We start from the raw sequence: 13,962 nt of genomic DNA, 5'->3' as shown, positions 1-13,962 counted from the left end.
ACTCAAAGAGTTGCTAACACTATTCTTTGCCCTCCTAATCCTTTTCCTTTGTTAAGCTAATTAACTTTTGGTTACTTTTAAGTATCCTATCTCAATGTGGGATCTTTCCTACAGAGGAATCCAGAAGGGTCAATGACCATCCTCTGTGGAACTCACTGTGGTTTTGATTCACACCATAGGGGCTTCTTACACTGGCCTTTCCTGGGGCGCTTTCCTCACTTACATTTTCATAGGTTCATGTTTTCTTTCCCTTAGTCTAGAATGCCACAACTCAGGGGAACAATATCATTTAACCTTTCAACTGTTTAAGAAGTGACACCTTTGATCAGCTATGCGGCTGATCAGCTGTGTGGCCTTTGTGACACATGTTCATGCCATGTAAAAGAAGTCTTAGCCCTGTGCTTTCTTCACAGTTATCCTGATCTGCTTCCTTTGACTGTCTCCTTGAATCTTGAATCCATTTTACTGTCACTCTTTCCCAGTAGTCGTCAGTTTCACCATTCATTAATCATTACCTTTTCACTTTCTTAAAAAAAAGTTTTGCCAAGTATTGCCTTGGATGCAGGCTACAGTGATTTTGATTCATTGTTTACCCCAGCAATGCTGACTGTAACCATTTTATAGAATACCCATTTCAGCTCTTGGAACCCTCCTCCTGTGGTTTTGTCCCTGATCCTGACTTGAAAGTCTCTGGTGATGGGAAGCTTACTTTCCCATTTTGGGAAGCAGTCTGTTTGATGGTTGGTCTGCACTTCCTTGTATATAACTGCTTAATAGAATCCAAGTTTGCCTCTGGACACACAAGATGCCTTTCTTTTTTAAATAAGAATATTTCAGTTGCTTGAAAATAGACATCAACTTTCCTCAATTTCTCTTTCCCTGGCTCTAGTTATTAAACTGGTACATCAAATGAGGTCATGATCACCAGAGAACGAGCAACGTGGATGCCTGTGACTTAGATTCTGAGTGGCCTTAACTCATGGGTTATCTTAACTTTTCTAACACTTTAAGAGTATAGATAGTCCCCTTATAAATTCATATTGTGGTTTCATCATCTAAAAAGTCACGATGAAAGCTTTGGATTTTGTGTCAGCTAAACTAAATTTGAATTCTTGACCAGACCCATACTTCAGACAATTAATTAACCTTTCTGACCTTTAGTTTTTTCATTGTACATGTGGATAACAATATTGACCTTATGTGGTTACCCTGAGGATTAAGTAAAAGAACCTGTATAGAGCCCAGTACTGTGCTTGGTGCATTGCAGGTGCCTAATAAGTTTTATTTTCCCTTCTCTTTTCTACCCTATCTTTCCTTTCCCTCAAATACTATTTTTTTAATTGAAGTATAGTTGATTTTCAATATTTTATTAGTTTCAGGTGTACAGCATAGTGATTCAGTATTTTTACAGTTTATACTCCATTAAAAGTTAACAAGATAATGGCTATAATTCCCTGTGCTATCCAGGATATTCTTGGTGCTTATCTATTGTATAATAGTAGTTTGTGTCTATTAATCCCATATCCCTAACGTGCCCCTCCCTATTTCCCTCTCCCCACTGATAACCTCTAGTTTGTTTTCTATATTTGTGAGTTTGTTTCTGTTTTGCTGTATACATTCGTTGTTGTTACACTTTAGTTATGTGATATCACACAGTATTTGTTTTTCTCTGACTTATTTCACTCAGCATAATATTCTCTAGGTCCATACATGTTGCTCAAAATTGCAGAATTTCATTTTTTTATGGCTGAGTAATATTCTATTCTATCTATCTATATCTATCTATATATCTATATCTATCTATATATATATCTCACATCTTTTTTATCCAGTCATCTATTGATGGACACAAGATATGGTTGCTTCCATATCTTGCCTATTATAAGTAGAGCTGCTATGAACATTAGGGTACATGTATCTTTTCGAATTAGTGTTTTCATTTTTTGTAGATATATACCCAGGAGTGAGATTGGTGGGTGGTATGGTAGTTCTATTTCTAGCTTTTTAAGGAACCTCAATACTATTTTCCTTAGTGGTTGTGCTAATTTACATTCCCACCAACAGTGTACATCCTCACCAACATTTATTTGTAGACTTTTTGATGCTAGCCATTCTGAGGGGTGTGAGGTGATAGCTCTTTGTTTGATTTGCATTTCTCTAATAATTAGTGATGTTGAACATCGTTTTATGTTTCTGTTATTCATCTATATATCTTCACTGGAAAAATGTCTACTCAGGTCTACTGCCCATATTTTTGGTTGGGTTTTTTTTTTTCTTTTTTTGATACTGAGTTGTATGAGCAATTTATACATTTTTAATATTAACTCCTTGTCAGTTATATCATTTCCAAATATGTCCTCCCGTTCTATTGGTTATCTTTTCATTTTGTTGATAATTTCCTTTGCTGTGCAAAAGCTTTTAAGTTTAATTAGGTCCCATTTGTTTATTTTTGCTTTTATTTCTTTTGCCTTAGGAGACAGATCCAAAAATACATATAAATATTGCTAAAATTTATGTCAAGGTGTTCTGCCTATGTTCTCTTCTAGGAGTTTTATGGTTTCTGGTCCTACATTTAGGTCTTTAATCCACTTTGAGTTTATTTTTGTAAATGGTATAAGAAAATGTCCTAATCTCATTGTTTTACTGTAGCTGTCCAGTTTTCCCTGCATCACTTATTGAAGAGACTGCTTTTTCTCCATTGTATATTCTTGCCCCATTTGTTGTAGATTAATAGACCATAGGTATGTAGGTTTATTTCTGGGCTGTTTGTTCCATTGATCTATGTGTTTGTTTTTAATGCCAGTACCATACTGTTTTAATTACTATAGCTTTGTAGTATAGTCTGAAGCCTGAGAGAGTGACACCTCCAGCTTTGTTCTTTTTTCTCAAGATTGCTTTTGCAATTCGGGATCTTTTGTGGTTCCACATGAATTTTAGGATTATTCTAGTTCTGTGAAAAATGTCATGGGTATTTTGATAGGGATTGCATTAAATCTGTAGATTGATTTGGGTAGTATGGTTGTTTTAACAATATTAATTCTTCCAATCCAAGAGCATGGGATATTGTTGTATTTCTTTGTATCGTCTTCAATTTCCTTCATCAGTATTTTATAGCCTCCTTGGTTAAGTTTATTCCTTGGTATTTTATTCTTTTTAAAATAATTAAAATCCTGTTTAATGTGATTTTAAACAGGATTGCTTTTTTACTTTTTCTTTCTGATAGTTCATTATTAGTGTATAGAGAAGCAACAAATTTCTGTGTATTAATCTTATATCCTGAGACTTTGCTGAATTCGTTTATTTGTTCTAATAGTTTTGGGGTGAAGACTTTAAAGTTTTCTATATAAAGTGTCCTGTTATCTGCAAATAGTGACAGTTTTACTTCTTCCCTTTCAATTTGTATATCTTTTATTTCTTTTTCTCATCTGATTGCTGTGGCCAGGACTTCCAATAATAATGTTAAATAGAAATGGTGAGAGTGGGCATCCTTGTCTTATTCCTGGATTTAGCAGGAAGACTTTCAGCTTTTTATTTTTGAGTATAATGTTAGCTATGGATTTTTCTTAATGGCCTCTTTTATGTTGAGATATGTCCCCTCTAAACCCACTTTGGTGAGAGTTTTTATCAAATACTTTTAACCTGTACTTCAAATGTAGAGGTTTCAGTTTATGTTTTTGAGTGATTTGAACTAAAAGGCCTGAACTAAAACCCAATGATTCCTTGACTGACATAAAAATTGGGGTTAATATAAGACTTTACTGAAGGTCAGTGTGTAACAAAGGAGATTACAACACAGAGATAATTTGAAACTACCATCTAGATAACTTGATATGGTTCATTCTCTGGAGTCCACAGCTCTAGACTAGTGTCTTAGGAGTCTCTATGAGGTTGTTTTCCTATATAGTTTCTGGCCCGATTCTGTCTGGTAGAGGATTTCTTCCCTTGACGGTCAGGAAAACTTTAAGTGTGGATGGATTACTCAAAATCCACGTACAAAAAAGAAGAGCATACCTTACTCCGTGAGTTAAATGCACCTTCCCAAGCCCATATCTTTTTTTTTATCTGATGCCTGAAACTATGACTTTCTACTCACTTTAGGGAATAACTCTTCCTCTTCTGAGAATGTTGTGGGTTTACACTCGGGTTTTAGCAGCATAGCATCATCAGAAAAAGGTAACCCAACATCTGTGCTAGATGCACAAAGGGGATAAGGGAAAACACATTCACAGATTAAGACCTTGTGTTTTCCTCTATATCAGACATTTGTTTGTTTGTTTCTCTTTTTTCATAGCCACACTTAACTGATGCTCTCAGAGACTAAAGGTGATACCACTATTAATAAAAGTATGCCTAAGGTTTTGCTTAAGGTAAACCTTGAGACTGTTCTTACTCATCCTGAGCATGTATTACTTTCAAGTCAAAATTAAATCAACACACATTTACAGAGCATCTACTATAGTCAAAGTGAGGTACTAGATCCTCACAGGAACAAAAAATGTAAGTCATGATTCTCACTCCCAAATTCTGTTTCTACTCTTATATATAGATCATATTTAGAATCTATTTTATAATAAAACCCACTTATTTGAAACATAAAGTCAACATCCTTTCCCTGGCTTTTGTCCTCAGAAAATAATAAATGCTTCTGGTTACTTATCTTTTAAAAGCCAGCTATGGCTATTTCCTTGTCTTTTTCCTTTTTATGGATGAGAGGAAGAACTGTCAAAATGAAGAGAAAGGAATGGCTCTCTTCTCCATTGCTGTATTCTTAGCATACTCAACCAACTAGAGACAATTTTCTAGCTTACGTTTAAAGAGGTTTCTTTTCTATGGTTTCTAGTGATTACGATATGTATACATTATCTAGAATGGGATTATGACCTCATGAGATCCCTTCCAGCTAATACTGCATGTTTAAAAACTAATATCTTGTCTAAAACATTACAAAAATATTACTTCTCCTTCTTGCTCCAAATGCTGTTTAAATAAATATGCTTATGCAATCATCTTATTCCTTTCTGGATATCTGAGCACTGGAATGCTTATTTACAACTATCTATCTATCTATCTTGGCTTTGATTGTAGATGGTGTACCATCTACCCCAGTATCCTCTTGATTTCATGTTGCGTATGCTGTATTAGTGGGCAAAATTAAGCACAGGGGAGTATAACTTTATGTGAAAATGATTGTTAAGTGAATAACTTAGAACTTTACTGAGTGCTTTCATTTACTACTCTGGAATTTTTGAACATTTTCTTGTCTCCACAGCATTCCAAAAGGAAGCTTGCCAAATATTTTTATTTTTTGTTTTGAGCTATTTTGTTTAGCCTAACAATGTGAATTTAGAGGTTTGTAGATGAATGATGCTACTTTTCATCCATCCATCTACTCATCTACCCATCCATTCATTCATTCATTTATTCATTCACTCGTGCATACTGTTCCTTGTTTCAAAAACCAGTGTTATCTTTTCAATATATTATTTTAAGTAATATAGGTCATTTTACAGGCAAATAAACTTAGGCTCAGACAAAGTAACTTTATGCAGAGAAAGATTATCTATTCTAAATCACATATTCTTTCTACTTTATATTTTATTTTTAGAGAATTCTAAAAAGTTAGGACTTAGAAAGGGCCTTACTGGTCACCTTGTCAAAACTCCCATTTGATCCCCTGACAGTTTTCTCTAACCAGATTGTATATTTCAGTTATTTCCAATAAAATCTTATTAAATATCAAATAGGATCAGTGAGGTCTTTCACTACTTGTTATTTTCGTAGAGTCCAGTGCTATGTGCACACAGAGGACAAAATGTGAATTTATGACAATTTTAATAATATAATTTGAGTGTCAATCATGTGCTGGGTGCTGTAAGAGACTGCTATTTCAACAAGATCCATCCCCTGAAAATTTGGAATCTAAAATTAGAAATGGAGCAACTAGGTCCACGGAGAAAGCAGCTCAGTACAGATGGGTGACAGCATGAATGTTAGGATTATCAAACGATTTTAAGGTCATTTTGATCATATTCTGAGACTTTAAAAATTGACTACTCATTTTATTTGATGTCTGTGCTCTCTTTTTCATTCTTATATTCCTTTTCTTCTCTGAATGTGAGTGTGTGTGTGTGTGTGTGTGTGAGAGAGAGAGAGAGAGAGAGAGAGAGAGAGAGAGAGAAACAGAGAGAGACAGAGAGAGAGAGGGAGAGAAAGAGAGAGAGAAAAATTGAGAGTAGAGAGGGAAAGATCAGAACTGAAACTCTACACCTAAATATAGGGGTGGAGGTTGGTCAGGGCAGAAATCTAGGTACCATGTACCCTCTCAGGCTATCCAACTTTAATAGATGGATTGAATTTAGGCAGATTTTTGAGAGTATTGATGATCAAGTTGGAAATGTGGAGGTTACCCTTGAATTAGCTGAGTTTGTTTCTTGATATAAGAATAAATGTTTCATTTTAAACTTAAAAAGATGGATGGATGGATGAATTCATTAATTAATTCATTTAAGTATTTATTGAGCATCTGCTATATACTAAGTGATATTTTAGGCACTGGAGATAGGAAAGTAAATAAAATAGACAATCTTCCTCTGCTTATGGGTTTTACATTCTTATGAGGATCTTCAAGCTACATTACTCATCTAGAAGGAAGGGGTATCACTGAATCGGTGACACTGGAAATTAGAAAAGGGCTAAAATGATGGAGAATCACTTGGGGCAGTTTTTTAATATCCTCAATCCAGCTAGGAAGGAAAATAACCAAGTGCCGAACATGTGTTTTAAGCCAAACCAATGTACATTTTTATAGGAATAGGAATGGAAAAAGTGTAACTTTATCCTCTTACAGATTTCTCTAATTTCTGTTTTGATTTAGTTTCCCTGTAATTTTCTCATGAAGCTCAACTTAAATTACTGAACTAAGGAGCAGAGTATTTGGAGGCCGCAATCTCAGAACCAAAGAATACCCTCTTATGCCAAGGGTGAGAAAACCGCCATCTTAGTTCCCTGGCCCAGCTGCAGAGGGAGGAGATTTGGGACACTTGAGTCCCCTGGTTCTTTGGCCCAGCTGCAGAGGGAGATTTGGGACACTTGAGTCCCCTGGTTCTTTCCAACATTGAATGATCCCTTCAAGGTCATTTATAAGATGTGAAACCCTCCTAGGGGAGCACTAGAGGTCAGTGGATGAAAGGACACATAACATTCCCATTTTTTCTTTATGTGACCTTAATTGGGACATGAGGGACACTGAGGTCAGAAGACCTGGATTAATCTCCTGTATCTTCACTCATCTCTTGTGTGACCCTGGGAGATTACATCACTTACTGGTGTCTCAATTTATCTGTAAAATTGAGTTATTATTATCTCCTTAATTTTCCTCACACGGTTGTTGAGAAACTCAGTGAGATAATACATGTGAAAATGATTTCTAAACAGTAAAAGACTATATCAATGCAAATGATAATTACATTCTTATTTTAAATTGTATTACATGAATATAATTATTCATGATATCATGTTTTTATTGGCATATAGTGTAACATAGAGGATAAAAGAGGAGCTCTGGAAATAAATTAGTTACACTTGAACTCTACCAATTCTTAACTGGGTGACTGACTAAGCAACGTAACCTCTCTGTGCCCCAGTTTCTTCATTTATAAAATGAGGATAGGGCTTCCCTGGTGGCGCAGTGGTTGAGAGTCTGCCTGCCGATGCAGGGGGCACGGGTTCGTGCCCGGGTCTGTGAAGATCCCACATGCCGTGGAGTGGCTGGGCCCGTGAGCCATGGCCACTGAGCCTGTGCTCCGCAACGGGAGAGGCCACAACGGTGAGAGGCCCACATATCTCAAAAAAATAAAAAATAAAAATAAATAAATAAAATGAGGATAATGACAGACCATACCTCATAGGGTTGCTATAAGGATTCAGTGTGTCAATAATTGCAATGCAGTTAGAACCCTGCAGGGAGCTTAGCCCTGGCTCACATTATTTATAGCTTATGTTTCTTATTAAAACAGACATTCTCCAAAACATTGATAATTTCTCTACTTGGGCAATAAGGATACTACCCCTAATCTGTGTAATAAAGAAGAATTAAATATACTGTTTTTCTTATTTTGAGAGATGACCAAAACCAGACAAACATATAACATGTAGTAATTCAATTTTGAACTGTTGAATAAAGCACCATAAAGGAATTCACAAATTATTAGAAAGTAGTTGTTTATGTTGCTGTTGTCAACCTATTTTAACTGACAATCTGAAAGAGAAAAGGAAATGGAAGTAAAGCCGTTGTGTGGGATAATATTCATGGAGAAAAGGTCTTCTTCTGCCCGTCAAGCTTGCAGTGTCAGAGGCTGGTGAGCTCATATTCACCAAGGTTTGAGTCAGGGGCCTGATCTCAGAGCAGGATGATATATGAGGAGAGACTGATTGCCCTCCACAGCTGGTTGTTGACTGCCCTTGCCCACAGTCACCCTCTCACTCCACCTCCATCCTCCCCTCTGTGCAGGGTGCTCACCTGGTTCCTCATTTTAAGGATTGAGCCTGTTTTGCACGTTTCCTGATAGAAACCAGAGATCTGGGTTCCTCAAATATGGAGACACTTTTTCATTTTGGCTCCTTTGTGTTCCCAACAGACAAGGACATTGACAATATTCCGCTAATGAAAATTTTGTTTTCCATTACAGTGTCAAGGTTAATCATTCATTTCAAGTAGATTTCCTGCCTTTGTTAAATACATTATGTCCAGGAGTGAATGATGGTGTGTATGAATCACAAGCTATGTTTTCCTGTTTTGGGAAGTCTGGATTTTATAGGAGGGACTTGATTTAAATGGATATTTTAATGACAGCATGCTTATTCTAATACTTTACATTATGGTCACATCTTCTTTGAGCCTTGCAGTAGCCCAGTTAGATAGGTACTGCTTGTGTCATTATCATTGATGTATTTTACAGATGTGGTTTGGAGACTGAATAACTTGTCCGGTAGCATATGGTGAGTCGGTGATTAAGACAAGAGCCAAATAAGATCATGATGGGATGAACTATAAGCTTGTTGAGGGCAGGGAGAATGTAGAGGTGTAAAGAGTTCCCCTTGGTAACTGAAACAGGGCCTGGATGCAACCTGTGCCTAATTCAAGGTTTCAGGTGAATGACTGCAGTGGTCCTAATAGTTTGGTTTAGGAGTTGAAAGACTTGGCTTATAAATAAGGGAAAACCTATTCAACATTCTGTATTTTTTCCCTTTAGAACACAGAAATGACTTAAAATACAGAGATGATTAAGACTGTCCATGTTTTATTTGTTTGAAGGGAGGTCAGAAATATAAATATAATTATCGTTTCAATGTGTATCTGGCAACTTTCTTCAAGTAATTCCACTGCTTCCACCTACGCTGTCTTCAGAATTGTAAATGGAAATTCTCAAGTTCTTCAAAAAAAGAGCAAAAAAGTCAAGGTATTGTTATGCCTGAGATATTGCCCTTCAAAATGACCTGATTATTTTAATTAAATAATCAGTAGGTTGATGTAATCTCATTCCTGAACCCCAAATGCAAAGACATTGGAAATGTCCTAGTAACCATGAAGGAAAACTTATGAGAATTAGTGGCCCAGGTAGGAAACTAATGAATTTTTTTTTCTTTTTTCGATATGGGCCATTTCTTAAAGTCTTTATTGAATTTATTACAATATTGCCTCTGTTTTATGTTTTGGTTTTTTTGGCTGTGAGACATGTGAGATCTTAGCTCCCTGACCAGGGATCAAACCCTCACCCCCTGCATTGGAAGGCGAAGTCTTAACCACTAGACCGCCAGGGAAGTCCCTGAATTTCTGAATATAAAAAAATTAACTAGGGTATTGCTTCTGATCTCAACAGCCATGTAAATAGGACCTAACTTCTCAGATTTCCCTGTATTTACCTCTTCTTCTCACTGGAGAAATGAAGTAAATGATGCTGATGATGAGTTAAAGGGCTCAACAGCTAAAAAGCACCCTGACAATAGCCACAGGAGTGCAAGGGAAGAAGTAAAGTTTTTGTTGTCTAATTGAATCGAAAACACCACATTCGCTTAGTAGCGATCTAAAGACATGGAATGTCACTTTCAGAAAGCTAGCATTTATTGTTTTCATTTTGTTCCTTAAATGCCTAACGATACTGTCATGTCAAGACAAAGAAAATTTCAAGCAGCAACTGTTATCTGCTTTTTCATCTCTGCCTCCATCACCTTCTTCTTTCCTGTGCTGCTGCACTGGTTACCTTCTGCATCAAAACATCTTTCATGGCTCATAAACCTACAGGAAAAAAAAAATTAACACACTCAAAGATTAGAGAACACACATTCTTTTTCCAGGCCCTTTTTTTTTTTTGGTGGGGGGCAGGCACAGACTGTAGTTCTAGTAAAGTGTGTTAAATTTTTGAGAGTCTGAGTTTATTTCTCCCTTCTAGGATAATGTGTTATCTAAAATGTATCTATATCTATATATCTCGCAAACTTTGACACCTGAAGAACTTGTCAAAAACTCAAAATTCCTGAGCCCTACTCATAGAGATTTCTGTTTCACGTTCTGAGAAACCATCAGGGATCTACATTTAAAAAAAGCATCTCAGAAGAATATCATGCATTTTCTTAAAAAAATAAACACTGTCATCATCTCTTTTACTCATTCGGCATTTTCCACTTTTCAGAATGCTTGCGCATACATATTCAGTTCTGTGAGGTAGATGGGAATGATTATTCCCATCTTGAGGATAAGAAAAAGACTCACAGTTTAGCAGTGATTTTCTCAAGGCCTCAGGATACACCCCTCTCTCGCCCGTTTCTCTGGATTCCTCACCTTAGCTGACCTTTTCCTTTTTGGGTGTTGAACTGCAAGAGGCAAGGAGCCCCCAAAGCCAGCCAGTACTATTTGTACCTGCCTTCCTCAAGAATAAGACAAGCCTTGTGGTAGCCAAGGAAGGAAAACACGTAATTTTATCTGTGAAATGTGAACATTTCCCAGATGTTCCCATAACATTTCCCATATCATTGACAGTGATAACAATTGATTTTCAGTAATGTCCCTTACCACATCCAGATGCGCTTTTGAAAATGTATTTGGCTGGATTCAGTTTTGGAGAAGAGGTCTGTGTGTGGTCGCGTGCATGTTTGTGTGTGTGTGTGTATATCTTTTTCCCCTGTTATGTACTGTTAGAATCCCAAGTTCACGGCCCTTATTCAGGCACACTGAACAGCTGCAGGGGATGTGGTGCTCCCCATTGACAGCTGGGATTCCCCCCTCTCAGGGCGCCTGGCCTATTTAATCCTCCCAGCTGTCTGCCTCGTAAACCTGTCTGCCTGTGTTATGTCCAGCTGCAGCATGAAAGGTCCAGGCCCCCAGACATGGTGGGGCTGTTTAACACAGTGCTTGCTCTAAACAGCCTCACAGGCCTCAATTCTTCTCCTTCTACTAGGCCCCCAGGTTTGTGCCCACATCTGGAGAATTCCTGGGCCCTCTCCACAGCCCACGTCCATTCTCAGTAGCTGCCAGGGCCTTCACGTTCCTTGCCTACTCTTAGGGTATTTCCAACATACATGTTTCTGCTTGGAAATCATCCATTAACTCTTTTGGCAGTACCCTTGATGCTTAGTGGAATGTCTGTTAAGGGGAGGGACTAGGGATATTTGAAGACTGATTGAAGAGAGATACTAAGTATGACTAATAGCCACTTCCAGGCCTTAGCATGACTAGTCCTTTATGTTTCCAAATTTTTTCATGCTGCATTTTAACTTGGGTGACATTATCTTCTCCGCTGAGTTTTCTGTTGCATCCAGCTGTCATCACAAGCACTCCTGGAGACCCGACTGCCCTCCACAGCTGGTTGTTGACTGCCCTTGCCCACAGTCACCCTCTCACTCCACCTCCATCCTCCCCTCTTTGCAGGGTGCTCACCTGGTTCCTTATTTTAAGGATTGAGCCTGTTTTGCACGTTTCCTGATAGAAACCAGAAATCTGGGTTCCTCAAATATGGAGACACTTTTTCCTGTTCCAAAATGTGCTGAAGGTGGACCCAACAGGCCATTGTTACTTCTCCAGTGTCTGCTGCCTTCCTTTCTAAAAAGGGAATTCTTTGTGCTTCAGCTTATTGGAGAGACGGCAGATTGCTTTGTGGGCGCCTCACCTCTAGCCCCTTTCTGTGTACCCGGGATCCTTTAACGGGCCGGTAGTGTTTTCTCTTGGGGGAGGGATGGGACAGAGCCGACCGGAGCTGCAGTTCCTTCGTTCTGCCTCTGAGAATTTCTCATACAAACCTCAATCACGTAGGATTGCGTAGAGAGGAGAAAAGGGGAAAGACAGAAGGCGGAGAAGGGGGAGAGGGGTGACGGGAGGGAGGGGGAAGAGTCTGGGAACAGAGGGCGCGAGGGAGGGGAGGAAGACGCGAGCTCTCTGCGATTCCTTGCGCTCCGGGAGCCTGGCCCCCAGGCTGGCCCTACCTGGGCGCTCCCAAGCTCTCAGCGAGTGGGCGAGCAGCGCCAAAGGTACACCGGCGGCCGCCTGCTCTTCGTCCCACCCTCCGTCTCGGTGGCGGTCGTCCCCGCCTGGAGTTTCCTGTGGAGCTAAGCGCTCCAACCCAGCGAGCCGGCTAGGCGGCGGCGGTGGCGTCCAGGAGCCGGTGCGGCTCGGCACGCCTGGAGCCTCAGCCCCCGAATGGGACTCAGCCCTGAGCGCCCCCTCCGGGGCCTGGGGAGGAGGCGGCGGGGGGCACCCCGCTAGCCCGCGGCTCCGAGCTGCCACCCGCGCAGCAAGTTGGCCGAGTTGGCGGCAGCCCGCACCTGCTTCCTGGCCCCGGACCAGAGTCTGCGTCGGGCCCCGAGGGCCCCAGTGGTACACGCAGCCGCCTCCCGCCCCCCAGACCCGGCCGCCTAGGGGGCCCCTCTTGCGCCCCGGGCGCCAGACCATGGTGGGTAGCTCCGAAGCGGAGCCGCAGCCGCCTGGAGCCGACGTCGCCCGCAGCCAGCCCCCGCCCCACCCGAGCCGCCGCGCGGGTGTTCGCAGCGCGCGGGTCCCTTCCTTCTTCGGCCGGGATGGGCCGCGCGGGACTGAGTGATCGGCCTAGCGTCCGGCGGGTAATCCCCATCTGATCTGATGCCTGTGAGCCGCCGACTGCCGGGCCGCGCGAGCCTGGGGGCCCCGGGCAGCGCGGCGATGACCTGATCCCGAGCTCGCTAGGGCGCCCCCTCCTTCCCTCGCTCCCTCTGAGCCTGTGCGGAGAGCTGCTCGGTGCGGCGGCCCCGGGCGGACCATGGCGGGGAGCTCCAGTTAAAGGCGTGTGGGCGCCGAGCTGGAGAGAAGACCTTCGGCATCGCTGCCTTTTGAGGGGGCTTATTTAAACTACTGAGTCATTCCAGATTTAGGATTCCCTAAATAATCACCAACTGTGCCCGTCTTGTGCCAGAAAGAAAGAGGAAAGAGAAAGAGCACCTGCTCTCGGGACCCCGCGTACCCGCGGCGCTCGCCTCTCGCGGGTTTCTCCCGGAGGGGTGCCTGGCCCTCGAGGATCTCCCTCCCTCCCTTCCTTCCTCTTTCCCCGTCCCTCCTTCCCTCCCCCCTCCCTCGCCTCCCGCGCCTCCCGCTCTCCTTGCAGCGCTGCTGGCGGGGAGTCGCGCTCGCCGCAGCTGGAAACAGCTGCCCCCGCCTGGCGCCCCTACCCCGACTCCAGCTAACCGCTCCCACTTCGCGCCTCTCGGAATTCCAGAACTCGGGCGGCGGGCCCCTGGAGAACCGCAGCCGGTGCGATGCATTCCGTAGACCTCACCCAGCCGGGACGGACCTCCTAATCTCCAGAACTGCGGGCCGCAGGGAGTTAAATTGCTGCCTTCCTCTCCTCTCTTGCGGTTGGTGGCTTGTTTTCTAAAGGAACGTTTTATTCACTTTTTAGTATTTTCTACCGGGGGCACGCTACCCGCCTCGGTCCAGACTGC

General features: G+C 41.4%; 1 protein-coding gene across 2 annotated transcripts in view; it reads left to right on the top strand.

The window, feature by feature from the left end:
• The window catches only part of FGF12 (fibroblast growth factor 12), a 566,085-nt gene that overhangs the window by 302,909 nt on the left and 249,214 nt on the right, over positions 1-13,962 (top strand). The window lies entirely within an intron of this gene.

This window comes from Pseudorca crassidens, chromosome 5, assembly GCF_039906515.1.
Source record: "Pseudorca crassidens isolate mPseCra1 chromosome 5, mPseCra1.hap1, whole genome shotgun sequence".
In the NCBI taxonomy this organism is placed as follows: Eukaryota; Metazoa; Chordata; class Mammalia; order Artiodactyla; family Delphinidae; genus Pseudorca; species Pseudorca crassidens.
Note: the sequence above shows the minus strand (reverse complement) of the source record. Positions and strands in the feature narration are given on the sequence as shown.